Here is a 15,705-nt window from a genome sequence, read left to right as displayed (position 1 = left end):
TCCATCGGCAGATGAATGCATGTGGTTACTTCTCCAGAAACTTGAGATGGTTTATACACACACTGGAACAGTATGCTCCTGTTCACTCGCTAAGTCATGTCCGACTCTTTGTGACCCCATGGACTGTAGCCCGCCAGGCTCCTCCGTCCATGGGATTTCCCAGGCAAGAATACTGGAGCTGGTTACCACTTCCTTCTCCAGGGGATCTTCCCGACCCAGGGATTGAATTCTGCATTGGGAGCAGATTCTTTACCACTGAACCACCAGAGAAGCCCAATGAGACAGCATACAACCCTACAAAAGAAGGAAGCCCTGCCACGTGAGGCAGCATGGATGAACCTGGAGGACTCCGTGCTGAGTAAGATAAGCTACACATAAAAAGACAAACGCTGTGAGATCTCACTCACACGGGGAATCTAAAACACCTGAACCCATGGGAACAGAGAGTAGAATGGTGGTTTCCAGGGACTGGGCTTCCCTGGCGGCTCAGATGGTAAAGAATCTGCCCACAGTGCAGGAGACCCGAGTTTGATCCCTGGATTGGGAAGATCTCCTGGAGAAGGGAATGGCAACCCACTCCAGTATTCTTGCCTGGAGAATTCTGGGGACAGAGGAGCCTGGCGGGCTCTAGTCCATGAGGTTGCAAAGAGTCATACATGACTGAGTGACTAACACACACACTTCCAGGGACTGGGGAGGTGACGGAAACAGGGACCTGTTGGTTAAAGGGAACAAGCATTCGGCTACAAGAACGGAACGTTCTGGCGTCTGATGCACAGCATGGTGACTATAGTTAATAGTGCATTAAATGCTTGAACTTGGTTAAGACAGTAGATTGTCAAGTGTTCTCATCACAAGAGAAGGGCGACTGTGTGAGGTGACAGGTGTGTGAGTTAACCAGATTGTTGGAACCATTTCACAACGTGTGGATATAGCTAATGCATGTGTACACACAGAGGACAGCGGAAGCAATTTTTATGTATTTATCAATCCTAACCTTTTTTCACTTACAGAAAAAATATGCAAAACACAAACCCTATTAGTTGGCCTTTGGAGGAAGCTGAGAACTGATTCATTACTTTAAACATGAGAAAGGGAAAGTAGGTTTATCCAATTTTTTTATACACAAACTCTATCCCATGGTAATCATATAATGAAAGGAAGAATTCCAGCTTATAAATGGGGAGAAATCATAGGATCAGAAACTCAACATCCTGTGTCATTCATGAAATAACGAATCTAGGCAAAGAAAATGAATCGTTATGTCTGGAGTTTACTGAAGGCAACCAAATCAGCATTTAGAGAAAAATGGATACCCTGGAACGCACCTTAGAGCAAAAAGACGGGCTTAAGACTACCAAGTAGAAAACGCACCTCAAGGACCTACAGAGCCTGAGTTAGGGCCGTTACCAGGCCCTGCCCGCCCCTGGGAACCGGGCAGCAGGCAGGCGATGGTGGCGCTGGCGGGTCCCCTGGAAGCTCCGCTGCCCGAGCGGGACTCACGCGCTGCCGCATCGCTCCTCCTTCTTCTGGGGTGCCCAGGGGCGCCCCCGCCGAGCCACACGGTGAGGGGCCGGGGCGGAGCCAGCGTGACCGACACCGGCCAGAAGGCACCTGCGGGGCGGCCGGTTTGGCGGCGCAGCGGCTCCTCCCCGCGGACAGACGCGGGAAGGAAGCTGGCAGGACAGGCAGGCCAGCGGGCCCCCGCGCCCCTGGCGAAGCCCTGCATCTCCGAGAAGAACGCAGACGGCTCCGTGCTGCCCCGGGTAGTGGCTGCGGCTGCGGCCGGCAAAGCATTTGGAGCAAAACGTGACGTTTAAAGGACTGCTCCGTTTACAGTCAGAGGGGAAGTTTGAAGTGTCCCCTTAAGAACAAGTCACAACCTCAAAGTTGAGAGTTATGCTTTATTTACTAGGTGGAAATTTTTAGGACTTAAGCCTGGGAGGCAGCATCTCAGGCAATCCTGAGAGAACTGCTCCTTGGAGGCAGGGGGAGGAGTCAGGTTATGTAGAAGTTTGCAACAAGGGATTCAGTGCTTTTCTAGGTATGGGAAGATGTGGGAGTCTGGGCTCACTGAAGCCGTTCCTTTCGTGTGCATCTCGGCTGTCTGGGGCCGGCGTCCTGAGCTCCTCTGCGCTCCCGGAAGGCAGGGGCCGCAGCCTGGTTGGTTACCAGATGGCAAGCGTTGCTCTCCTTCCTGGGTGGCCTCGGGGCTCAGAAATTCACATTTAGGGGGCTGGAATGAATTCTCAAGCCCCACTGGTCAGTGAAAACACTTAGAAGGTGGTAGAGCGGCCAAGGACGCGGAGATTCCAACTAAAACGTGCCCACTCTAAGCGCAAACCTCTCGAAGGCCTTGCGGGGGGCCACACCTGCAGGCAGGGAATCTGCAGTCACCCCAAGATAAGAGCGTGGCTGTCGCAGCGGTTCTGCTGAGCGGCGTGGAGCCGGTGTGTAGAAAGCGCTGCGCATGTCAGGAGGCGGCGGCGAAGGTGGCGAAAGACGGGGAGTTGCTCAGTCGTGTCCGACTCTTTGAGACCCCGTGGACTGCAGCCCACCAAGCACCTCCGACCACGGAATTTTCCGGGCAACAGTACTGGAGTGGGTTGCCATCTCCTTCTCCAAGGGATCTTCCCGACCCAGAGATCGAACCCGGTCTCCCACATGGCAGACAGACGTTTTACCGTCTGGGCCACCAGGGAAGCCTGATGTGTTTCAGCAGCAGAACCGGGAGGTGCTGGTGCGACAGGAGGAACCACGCCGCCTGTGGAGTCCTGGCTCCGTCCCCATCGCTCCCCCCATTTCAGGAGCAGCTCCCCAACCCCCGAACCTCCTTCAAGAGCTGAGACGCGCGCCCAGGAGGCCCCTCGGCCCCCACCCCTCTGCCCAGCCCGCCTGGCCCAGGTTCGCTTCCTCGGGTCTGGTTACCCTGGGGGTGGGGAAGGGCCTTCAAGTCTTGAAAGCATCCGCCGCCCAGCCAGCCATTTCTAGAATGAGTCTGCTCCCGTCGCCCCCTGCTGCGATGCAGTTTACCCCCCACGCCTGTCGCGTCTTTGCGGCCCCAGATGCTGAGCCGGTTGGGTGAGCGTGAGGGAGATGAGCTCCTGCCCGACACTCACTCACACAAACCGAGTTTGCCGTCCATCACAGAGCTAAACGTAAAAACAAAAGTGAACGCGCCCAGAAGGAGAGCTAGCAGATTTTTCAGAGGGCTCAGAAGAAGGCACGCTAACCATCAAAGATAAAAAATGTTCAATTAGATCATGCAAGTGAAAAAAAAATCCTGTCAAAGGATGCTATTAAGATATCAAGACAGGGACTTCCCAGGTGGTCCAGTGGTTAAGACTTCACCTTCCAGTGCAGGGGGTGTGGGTTTGATCCCTGGTCAGGGAGCTAAGACTCCGCTTGCTTCACAGCCAAAAAGCCAAAACAAAAAAACAGCAGCAATATTGCAATGAATTCAACAAAGACTTTAAAAATGGTCTGCATCAAAATAATCTTTAAATTGAAAAAAGATATCAAGACAATAGTGAGGCAAAGCAGATAATAGGAGAAATATATATATTATATATATATATACACAGTTTATTTAGATATAATCTGTGAGAATTCCAATAAATCAATCATGGAAAAAAAGGAAAACAAATAAAAACCCACACTACACTGGGCCCCAAAGAAGAACAAACACTTCTTCCAGGAAAGTATGCAAGTGGCCAGTAAGCAGGTGGGAAGGTGCTCAACAGCCTCAGTCACCAGAGGGATGCCACTGGAGGTGAACGCGGGCCACCACCGCACACCCATGGGAACACCGCAGGTTTTTAAGATCTGCAAATATAAGGGGAGACAGGGGTCGCTGGTACTGTCAAACCCACCAGCAAGGTTGAAAATGGCATGAGTGTCACGGAAACCGTCAGGCTCTGATGAAGTTAAACCCTTGCCTCGGTCCCCCACCCACAGTCCACCAGCCCACTTGTACACGTGTGACCAAAACAAGACACATTCTCAGAAAGACGCGTGCATGTACACGTGACTGAATCACGCTGCTGCTCCTGAACCTAACAATATTGTACGTCAGTCACACGCCAGTAAAACAGTAACTGCGCAAGAATGTCCATGGGAGTCTCATTCATCACCGCCCAGCACTGGACACAAAGCAGATACCTGTGAACAAGGGGGTGAAAGGGGTCCCCCCGGGGCACACTTTCCCTGGGACACTACCTGGCGATTAAACGTGTATGCTCGTCTCTGAGACACAGACGCCAAGTGAAAGAGGCCAGGATATATGCTTTACGATATCGTTTATGTGCCTCCAGGAACAGGCAAAACCAGTCAGAAGGGAGGCGCTGTGGGCCTGGGGACAGGGGCTAGAAGGGCCAGAGACCCTGCATGGTGGAGACCGTCCACCACGACCAGGGTGGCAGTTACATCACAGCCTGCTGAGCAAAACTGGTGGGGTCACGGATTGAAAACACTTGAATTACATCTCTGGATGTAACTGTCACCTCAATAGGAAAACTAAAATCAATTTCCTAGGAAATGAAGCTCCATCGGAGAAAATGTCTAAGCAAACGGTGGCCAATCCACCCAAACTATTTTCACAGCCCTCAAAGACAGTCACTGTGCATTATGTCAGTTGACTCATGGGATTTTTATTAAAATGGACTGAAGAAAATTAAAAAGCATAGGAGGAGTCATAGCAATTTGTGAAGCTGGGTCCCGTGAAGAGAAGAACACTGGGTCTAATTTGTGTTTGGGGGGATGAACTGAGCCAAGGGAAGGCCGGAAACAAGAAGACAGGAAGGTCACAAAGGTGAAGGACTTCAAATCCTGCTTCTCAAATTCAACAAAATATTGAGGCAGGCAGTGTCGGGATTTGAGAACTATAAGTAGTCTTTTATTTTTCTGCTCAACACTTTTATTTACAGCAATGACACCAATTGATTTTTAAGAAGAGAAATAGAACCTTACAGAGGATCTTTACCAATGAGCAGAAATAGGAAAACCAAGGATGGGGACCCGCTGCCCAGGGGGATCGGATCTCAGGGCTCCCTGAGCTGGGAGCACCGGCTCTGTTTACAAAAACACCCTGAGGAGGAAACCGCATTTAGAAATCAAGGAAGCAGACCTCGGCGTGAGGTACTGGGGGCTCACGGGACTGTAAAGAGTTTAAGAACAACGTGTGTGTTTGAAATAGGTAAACACACAAGAGGAAGTCATGTGTTGAGTATAAACACCCGGCAGGTATATAAAGGCTCCTGGCCCAGGAGGCCCCACACTGAGCACCTTCTCTCTCTCTCCACCTGCTCCTCTGACCTGCTCCACCCTCAACCCACCAGAACCATGGGCTGCTCTGGCTGTTCCGGAGGCTGCGGCTCCAGCTGCTGTGTGCCCGTCTGCTCCTGTGTGCCCGTCTGCTCCTGTGTGCCCGTCTGCTCCTGCTCCGGCTGCGGCAAAGGGGGCTGCGGCTCGTGTGGGGGGTCCAAGGGGGGCTGTGGATCTTGTGGCTGCTCCCAGTCCAGCCGCTGCAGACCCTGTGGCTCGTGTGGGGGCTCCAAGGGGGGCTGTGGCTCGTGTGGGGGGTCCAAGGGGGGCTGTGGATCTTGTGGGGGGTCCAAGGGGGGCTGTGGATCTTGTGGCTGCTCCCAGTCCAGCTGCTGCAGACCCTGCGGCTCGTGTGGGGGCTCCAAGGGGGGCTGTGGCTCGTGTGGGGGGTCTAAGGGGGGCTGCGGCTCCAGCTGCTGTGTGCCCGTCTGCTGCTGTGTGCCAGCCTGCTCCTGCTCCGGCTGTGGCAAAGGTGGGTGTGGCTCCTGCGGCTGCTCCCAGTCCAGCTGCTGTGTCCCCGTTTGCTGCTCCCAGTCCAGCTGCTGCAAGCCCTGTTGCTCCCAGTCCAGCTGCTGTGTCCCCGTGTGCTGCCAGTGCAAGATCTGAGACTCTAGCCACAGACCCATGTAATTCTTCCAGCTTCAGGCATCTCAGGGTATGTCCTGGGCTGCATGTCACAGCCCTGAAGTTGTAATGTCATCAAATCCTCCAGAGTTTCTGTCCTCAGTCTCCAGAGTTGGGCATACCCAGCCCAGCTGCAGATGAAGGCAGACAAGGAGGGCATCAAGCTCATGTCCATCACCCCCTAACGGAAAGCTGCCCCCGCTTCCAGCACCACCCGAAGGGGCTCCCGTGGTCCTTGCTCCCAGCACCTCATGGTCTTTAGAGCCTGGGCCCCTGTGTCCCGCTGGGCTCCTCTCCAGGGCCTCGCCAGCCACCCCAAGTCCTGAATGCCTCCCACTCTCTTCCTTGGCATATTTTGGTCCACACTGGCCATTGTTAAATCCTTCAATAAACGCTCTTCCTCTGCACAAGACACATTCTCACGGTGAAATTTTTTCCAGCTCCTACCTTATGAGTAAAACCCACAAATCTGCTCCCACCCTGATCACTGTCCCCTCCCGGTGTCCCGCCCGACCAGCCCACTCTCTCTTTTCCTCACACACTGACGGAGACCGCGTGTGTGTGGCCCACATTGGTGTCTGTTACGGAATGAGTGAGACACGCGGCTGCCTGGGGGGAGGAGTGTGGCGGGGACTCCACAGCGGGACTCAGCCCATCCGTGGGGGGAGAGGAGGGGTTGGGGGGCACTCGGGAGGGGCCCCAGGGAAGGTGCACAGGCTCAGGAGGCTTGTCCGGGGGCAGGGACACACGCGCCGTGGCGTGTGGGCTGCTGGGGAAGCTCCCGGCTCTGTAGTCAGTATCAGATACTGTGTGACCTTTGCCAGGTAACCTGGGCTCCTGCCTCGGTTTTCTCACCTGGAAAATGGGGGTCAGTGTTGTGGTGAAGCTGGAGAGTCTGGCCCACGCCAAGTACTCAGGATGCCACAGGCACGGCATCTTCACACCACGGCTCGCAGAAGGGGTACGATCAGGCACGGGTGAAGCTGCGGAGGACCCTCCCGGCTCTTACGAAAGGAGTTTGATCTTTTATTGAAAACTGAAGAGCCGCTGGATGAGGTTGGAAGCAGGCTGGCTGGAAGTCCGTTTGGTCGGGGGGGTCATCAAGAGCCTAACTCACGCAGGTGGGGCAGCAGACGCACGGGTGAAGAGGCCCCAGCCGGGGGGACGGGCTCGCTGAGATGTTTGGGGATGTGGAGAGCGACATGGCTCCAGGCGGCCAGGTGGTGGGGGGCTGGCCCTGGACCACACGGTGCTAAGAGGAGGTGTATTCGTTTTCTGTTGTTGGGCCACCAATGACCGCAGCTTGGGGGCTGGTCAATATAGCACACACTTGTTTACTGTCTCACAGCTTCCCCAGGTCTGAAGCCCAAGCATGGGTCAGCAGGTAGCCCCTGTGGGGTCTCACGAGGCTGCAGTCAAGGGCCGACTGCACGCACCTCTCATCTGAGGCCCCGGGCCCGCCCCTCCCCACGCGGGGTGTGTGAAGAATGCGTCTCCCAGTTTCTTGAGCCCTCTCAGCCAGGGATCGTTCTCACCCGCAGGAGAGCCCACAGCTCCGGGGCCCGCGCTCCTGAAGACCCTGCACAACACGTCGTGTTCCTCCCCGGCCAGCAGGACTGCTTTTCTCCGACTCACAGCCTCCAACCTTTCAGAGCTCCCCGGGTTTGGGCTTCCATGGTGGAATCTGAAATGGTAAAGAATCTACCTGCAATGCTGGAGACGTGGGTTCAATCCCTGGGTAAGGAAGATCCCCTCAAGAAGGAAATGGCAACCCACTTCAGTATTCTTGCCTAGAGAATTCCATGGACAGAGGAGCTTGGTGGGCCCCAGTCCATGGGGTCGCAAAAAGTCAGGCATGACTATACAACTAACACACAGATTCAGGCAGGCCCACCCAGGCAACCTCCCTTTTGAGGAACTCAACTGATCAGGGACCTTAACTATATCTGCAAACATCCCCTGTGCCACATAACCAAACATGTCCCATGAGTGATACCTCGTAGTAATCACAAGCTCTGTACACACTCAGAAGGAGATTCTATAAGGAGGAGGGTCACTCAGGGTCATTTTACAGTTCTGTCCATCCCAGGAGGAGAGACAAGTGTGCAGATGAGGACAGGTCACATTCACAATATCCACAGGACATCAAAAATGGAGACATCCCGGAGGCAGTCAGGCGTGGAGGCCTGGAGGGTGGGTCTTCACAGATCTAGAGGCTCTCAGAGCACGTGATGGCAGCAACGCTGACAATGAAGGACTTCCCTGGTGATTGTAAGGCTCTGAGCTCCCAAAGCAGGCCGCCCAGTTTGGATCCCTCCTTGGGGAACTCGGTCCCACATGAACAGCTAAGAGTTCACATGCCACAAGTAAAGATCCTGCCTGTGTAATGAAGATCAAGTATCCCAAGTGCCACAACTAGGACCTGGTGCAGCCAAACAAACATTAAAAAAAAAAGCTGGGAGTGAACCAGACCAGAGGGTGTCAGCCTTGGGGTAAATCTTAGGATCTAGAAAAGAGCAGCCAAGGGCAGGGCCCGGGGGACACGGACACTGGAGAACAGTGACCCCAAACAGGAGAAGAAGCAGGGGCCGTCCGCGGGCCGCGGAGGTGCTGGGGCTCCAGGGAGGCCTGCTGACGCGGGAGTCCACGGGGAGCTGGGCTTTCCCAGACTCCACGCGTGGAGAGACGCGATCGTGCAGAAAGGCCTAAAGAACGTACAAAACAAACAAGAGAACAAACTCGTGGAGCTTACAAATGAGTTTTGCGTTTGCCAAAGTCGTAAGATACAAGGTCAACACAGCAAAAACCAATCATTACAGCTACAGACAGGAACAAACAACCAGAAACCAAAGCTCAGAGCACAGTATAGTCACAAACTCTCCAAAAAGAGAAAACACGTACGTCTAACGGCAACAACAACAGTGTGGCTCTGCATGCTGAAGACTACAAGATGCTAAGGAGCAAAATCAAAAGACAATCACAGAGATGGAGAGACATACCAGGTTCATGGACTGGGAAACTCAACATAGTTAAGGTGTCGATTCTCCCAAATTCTAAAGAAATTCTTATCAGAATGCTAGCAGGATTCTTCTTCTCAGCTGCTTCTAAAAGGTATATAGAGAGATAAAGGAACTACAATAGTCGAAGCAATTTTTAAAAACAATGTAATTAGAAGAACAATATATGACTTGAAGACTTGCTATATAGCTACAAGTCTATAGCTTGTAGAAAGAGGAGAGTGAAAAAGTTGACTTAAATCTCAGCTAAGATCATGGTATCTGGTCCCATCACCTTATGGCAAATAGGTGGGGATACAATGGAGACCGTGAGAGACTTTATTTTTGGGGCTCCAAAATTGCTGCAGATGGTGATTGCAGTCATGAGATTAAAAGACACTTACTCCTTGGAAGGAAAGTTATGACCCACCTAGACAGCATATTAAAAAGCAGAAACATTACTTTGCCAACAAAGGTCTGTCTAGTCAAGGCTATAATTTTTCCAGTGGTCATGTATGGATGTGAGAGTTGGACTATATAGAAAGCTGAGCACCAAAGAATTGATGCTTTTGAACCGTGGTGTTGGAGAAGACTCTTGAGAGTCCCTTGGACTGCAAGGAGATCAAACCAGTGAATCCTAAAGGAAATCAGTCCTGAATATTGATTGGAAGGACTGATGCTGAAGCTGAAACTCCAATACTTTGGCCACCTGATGCGAAGAACTGACTCATTGGAAAAGACCCTGATGCTGGGAAAGATTGATGGCAGGAGGAGAAGGGGATGACAGAGGATGAGATGGTTGGATGGCAATACCGACGCGATGGACATGAGTTTGAGTAAACTCCGGGAGTTGATGATGGACAGGGAGGCCTGGCGCGCTGCAGTCCATGGGGTTGCAAAGCGTCGAGCCGGACATGACTGAGCGACTGAACTGAACTGAACAAGCAAGTTAGGGGCTTCCTAGGCTGCACTGGCTTCCTGCCAATGCAGGAGACGCAAGAGACATGGGTGTGATCCCTGGGTCACGAAGATCCCCTGGAGAAGAACATGGGAACCCACTCCAGTATTCCTGCCTGGAGAATCCCATGGTCGGAGGAGCCTGGCGGGCTGCAGTCCACGGGGTCGCAAAGAGTCGGACACGACTGAGCGACTGACACCAGCACCTACTCGCGAGGCTCACTGTGACGTACGTGGGAGGCCGCGTGTTTTGTGAACGCTGTATCAGCAGAATCTTGCTGTAGCAGAATGAATTTTGAGCCAACTCTGAGAGGCAGGAGGGGTCAGAGGAGTCTGCTGTGCCGCCAGGAGTCAGACACAGCTTAGCGAGAACAGCAACAACGCCACATCAGCAGAATCGCTTCTAGTCCAGACGGGAGGGAAGGGAGACACAGGACGCGAAAGAGGCTGTCGCACTGCAAAGTCTACAGGCAGGAAATGGGCTGATAGAGATACCGGCGCCAAACGTACCGCTCCTCAGAAAACTCGGACTCCCCAGGGGGCTTCCGTGGTGACTCAGTGGTGAGAAAAAAATCCACCTGCCGATGCAGAAGACAGGGGTTCGATCCTGCTCCACCCGACAGGCCACAAGGCAACTAAGCTCATGCCCACGGCTACTGAGTCTGTGCTCTGGAGCCCCGGAACCCCACCGACTGAGCCCATACCGCAACCACTGAAGCTCGCGCGCCCTAGAACTTGAGCTCTGCAACAGGGGGAGCCGCCACAATGGGACGCCTGCGCTCTGCAACGGAGAGCAGCCTCCGCTCAGCACAACCAGGGAAAAGCCCAAACAGCACCAAGACCCAGCACGGCCTAAATAAACTTAAAAATTATTATTAAAGAAGCCCCTGCCTCCCCAGGAACGCCCTCAGTCCTCAGGCTGCAGAGCCTGCCTCCTGTGGACCAGGCTGCGTGAGGAGCGAGGAAGCCCGAGGGGGCGGCTGACCTGGCCGGCACTCGGACCTCACGGGCATCCTTGGCATCGATCTTGATTCCGTGATTTAAACTAACAAAAGCTGTCTGTGTCCTGTCGGTTGCCTCGCTTTCCAGACTCTCCGAGGGCGACGAGCTCCCAGAGGCAGGAGCTGATGGGTCCTGGCCCCCTAGACGCTGCACCTCTGTGTGCGCTCCCGGGAGTGGCGGCGTCGTGGGGAGGACCCGCGGGGGGAGCCCCAGGGCAGAGAGGAGGGCAGGGAGGGCGCCGGGCGCCCTAGCATGGGGCACCATGGTGAGACGGCGTCGTGGGGAGGGGTGTTTGTTGAGGGAGCTTGTGAGGCGAGCAGAAGTAACGCAGCTTAGATTAGGAGTAGGCCTTCCTACTTGGTAAGATTATCAGGCCACCTGGATACAACCAATTAGCTTTCGCTTAACACTGACCGCTGTTTGCCAATTAGGAAATTAGGAACGGGGTGGAAACCCCCAGGAAAGTCCCGCCAGCGCGAAAGTTTTGACCAATGAAATTGCTTTGCAAACTTGTAACCAATCCACTTAAACCAACGGCGTGTGCTCACCCTATAAATTTGTGTAACAGCTTGGGCTCGGGGCTCTCTGACCTGCACCACTGCGTTGGTTGTGGTGGAGAGCCTTGGCTCCAGTCAGTAATAAACTTCCCCTTTTTGCCAGTTGCATTGTCTTGGAAGCCTTCTCTCTTCCCGCTCGGGGATTCGGACATCGAGCATAACATCTGGGGGCTCATCTGGGATCCCTTGACCGGGGGAAGAGAACACTTCCAGGACAGAGGGGAAGGATAGGTAATAGCACCGGTGCTTAGGAAAACTCAGGGGGCCCGAAAACCCAGCGCTGTGTTGTCAGCTGTCCGTGTGTTTGTCTTTGGCTCTCCATGTTTGTGTGTGTGCCGGCATTGTCTCTGGTCTCGTTCCTACTCTTTTCAGGAGTTTCAGTGAACAGGCAAATGGTTGTGGGGGCAATTGATGAGTCCCGGCCAGGGCTACACTCTGGCGGACTCTGAAGGCCCTACAATAAGTGAGCCTCAGTGACTAGAGCCCGACCAGGTGAAACTCTCCTTTCACTACGATTGTCAGCAGCTGTTGCAGGAGCGAATTCTGGCAGAAGTGCAGAAACGGGTCCCAGGGGCCGACGGGAGGCCAACCGCCCAGCCTCATCTCGTGGACGAGGGGTCTCCTCTGTTGCGGCCTAACTGGGATTTTGAGTGAGCGGAAGGTAGGGAGCATCTCCGAGTGTACCGCCAGACTCTGATGACTGGCCTGCGGGCCGCAACAAGGAAACAGACAAATTTGGCAAAGGTAAATTTAGTAAGGCAAGAGCCCACTGAGAGCCCGGCAGCCTTCCTAGAGAGGCTGATGGAAGCTTTCAGGCAATATACACCTGTGGACCCCCAGGCTGAGGAGTCACGCGCTGCAGTTCTGTTAGCGTTTGTAAATCAGGAGGAAATTACAAAAGATAGAGGGATTGGGAGAACAGACAATACATAGAGCAAGGGAAAACCGGAAGAACCAGAGGGAGCTAGCCCAGATTCTTTTTGCGGGGATAAAAGCCGGAACAGAATTGAGGGAACCTCGAGACCCCCGGACGAGAGAAAAAGAGAAACCAAAAAGGCAGGCCCTAAAGAAAGATCAGTGCGCCTACTGCAGAGAACAGGGGCACTGGAAAAACGAGTGCCCTAAGAGGGACCCGAGGAGAGGAATGACCCAGAGAGAGAAAATCTCCCCTAGAACTCGAGTTCTATATGCGGGGGAAGACAGTGACTGGGGGTGTCAAGACTCGGTACCCCTCCCCGAGTCCTGGGTAACCATACATGTGGAGGGGAAACCCGTTGGCTTCATGGTAGATACTGGTGCCCAACACTGTTTTAAATCAAAAACTGGGACCAATGTCTAAGAAAAACCAGCTTGGTGCAAGGAGCCACGGGGACAAAAAGATATTGGACCACAGAACGAAAAGTAGATTTGGGGACCCACCAGGAGTCCCATTCGTTTTTGGTGATACCAGAATGCCCAGCCCCTCTACTTGGAAGAGACTTGTTGACTAAAGTTAATGCTCAGATTCATTTTGGCCGATAGCATTCCCTGGGGATATGTTGGATAATTGCAGTCATGAGGAACTGGAAAATTCTGCTGAAGATTACATGTTAGATCTGAGGTGTGGGGACCCTGAAAATCTGGAATGTTTCCCTATTAGCCTGTCAAATGTAGGCTTTGTACCTCTCTGTGGTGGAGATCAGACCCAGAAAGTTCTTGCTCTTTTGCACCTGAGGACTCACTCACAGCTGTGGTGCGTTACCTTGCTGATCAGTGGTGGGCTATTGATGATACTGTGAAAACATCTGTCCCTTCTAGAGAGGGGCGTAAGCAGGTGAGAACTCTTGGGGAGAGAGTTAAAGCAGGAAATGGAGAGAAATGAGATCCCATTCCTGTGTCATAGCAGTACTGATTATGCTAAGATTCTGTGGAAGAAAGGAGAGGCCATTGGGTTTTATTCAGTTAAGCCTACAGAGCTGGGAGAATGACAATCATGGACGGACTTGGACAGCTGATACATGTCTTATCCCTAGCATTAAGGGATGAACAAATACCCGTTGGCCTGGGCTGAAACGGCAGGGATGGGACTGGCCAAACGGACATCCGGTCGTCATCAAGCTAAAGGCCTAGGCAACTCCTGTGAGGGTGAGATAGTACCCCATGAGCCAGGAAGCTCGGTGGAGGATCACTCCCCACATTCGACATCTCATGAATGCCGGAATTCTCAAGTGGTGTCAATGCCCTTGGAACACCCCCTTACTGCCGGTAAAGAAGCCAGGGGGGACAGATTACCTGCGAGAAGTCAACAAACAGTGACATCTAACCCGTATACCCTCCTGAGCAGTTTGCTGCCTGAGTACACTTGGTACACTGTGTTGGACTTGAAAGGTGCCTTTTTCAGCCTAGCCCTGGCGGCCCAGAGCCAGGAGATATTTGCCTTTGAGTGGGCCAAGGGGGAAGGCCAACCAGTAATCCCACAGAGGTTCAAGAGGCTCTGAGTGAGGACCTCTACAAATATTGGACTTGCCACCCAGAGGTCCTTCTGCTACACAATTAATAGCCCGGCAAGAGGTCACCTGTTTGGGGTATAAGATCAGGCAGGGGCAAAGGTGGCTAACCCAGACCATGAAGGCCCAAGACCCCCCGCCAGGTGAGAGAGTTTCTGGGGACTGTTGGATATTGCAGACTGTGGATCATGGGGTCTGCTGAGAAGGCCCGGCCCTTGTATGAGGGAAGTAAGGAGACCCCAAACTGGACTTGGACTGAGCCACCAGACACTCAGACGGGCCCTACTAGAAGCCCCAGCCCTTGCCCTGCTTAACCCAAATAAGCCATTCCAGCTGTTTGTAGCTCCATGATTGCAGCGAGATACTGGCTGAGGCCCTGGCGGCACGGAAAGACTTAACTGGTGTACCCCTAGGCAACAGTGAGCTAGTATGGTTCACCGATGGGAGCAGCTGTGTAAAAGATGGGCAAAGGAAAGCGGGAGCCGCCGCGGTAGAAGAGCACAGTTGTGAATATGGCTCCGCGAAGTTTTATGCACTGTGTGGCTTTGGTGGGGTCTTAAGTTGTGGTCTGATACACACTGCTGTTGTTCCTCTGGATTTGGTGAAATGCCGTATGCAGGCGGACCCACAGAAGTACAAGGGCATTCTTAATGGATTTTCAGTTACACTCAAAGAGGATGGTTTCCGTGGTTTGGCCAAAGGATGGGCCCCGACCCTCATTGGCTACTCCCTGCAGGGGCTCTGCAAGTTTGGCTTTTATGAAGTACATGCTTGGAGAGGAGAATGCCTATCTGTGGCGCACATCACTGTATTTGGCTGCCTCTGCCAATGCTGAATTCTTTGACATTGCTGGCTCCTATGGAAGCTGCTAAGGTTTGAATTCAAACCCAACCAGGTTATGCTAACACTCTGAGGGATGCAGCTCCCAAAATGTATAAGGAAGAAGGCTTAAAGGCGTTCTACGAGGGGGTTGCTCCTCTTTGGATGAGACAGATACCATACACCATGATGAAGTTTGCCTGCTTTGAACGTACTATTGCCGATTCTGTGATGTCTGTGTTGAATAAAGAGAAGGGTAGCAGTGCCTCTCAGGTCCTCAAGAGACTTGGATTTAGAGGTGTATGGAAGGACTCTTTGCCCGCATCATCATGATCGGCACTCTGACTGCACTATCTATGATTCTGTGAAGGTCTACTTCAGGCTCCCTCGCCCTCCTCCCCCTGAGATGCCAGAGTCTCTGAAGAAGAAGCTTGGGTACACTCAGTAGATAAATGACAGCAACGAGGTACCGAGGGGAAGAGCCAGGGCAACACTGGGAGATAGATTTCACTGAGGTAAGGCCAGGCAAGTACAGGTATCGCTATCTGTTGGTTCTGGTAGATACCTTCTCAGGGTGGGTGGAAGCCTTCCCCGCTAAGGGAGAGACAGCAATAGTGGAGGAGATAGTGCCTAGGTACGGGCTGCCAGTGACTATGGGCTCTGATAACGGACCTGCCTTTGTGAGCCAGATTGTACAAGGGCTGGCCTAAGCTCTGGGGACGAAATGGATATAATCCCCAGAGCTCAGGACAGGTTGAGAGAAAAAGAAACTTTGACAAATTTGGCAATAGAGACTGGCGGGGACTGGGTGACCCTCCTTCCCTTCGCACTCTTTCGGGCGCGTAACACCCCTCTGTATGGAAGACCCCCTCCTGTGTGTATTAGAACCTCGATGGAAAGGCCCTTACGTTGTTCTCCTTACCACTCCTACTGCTGTCAAGG

At 53.1% G+C, this 15,705-nt stretch overlaps 1 pseudogene; it reads left to right on the top strand.

Annotated features, from left to right (window-relative positions):
• Positions 1–6,808: 6,808 nt before the first annotated feature.
• Positions 6,809–15,392, top strand: LOC122677270 (annotated as a pseudogene).
• The last annotated feature ends 313 nt before the right edge of the window (positions 15,393–15,705 follow it).

This window comes from Cervus elaphus, chromosome 2 (assembly GCF_910594005.1).
Source record: "Cervus elaphus chromosome 2, mCerEla1.1, whole genome shotgun sequence".
Classification (NCBI taxonomy): Eukaryota; Metazoa; Chordata; class Mammalia; order Artiodactyla; family Cervidae; genus Cervus; species Cervus elaphus.
Note: the sequence above shows the minus strand (reverse complement) of the source record. Positions and strands in the feature narration are given on the sequence as shown.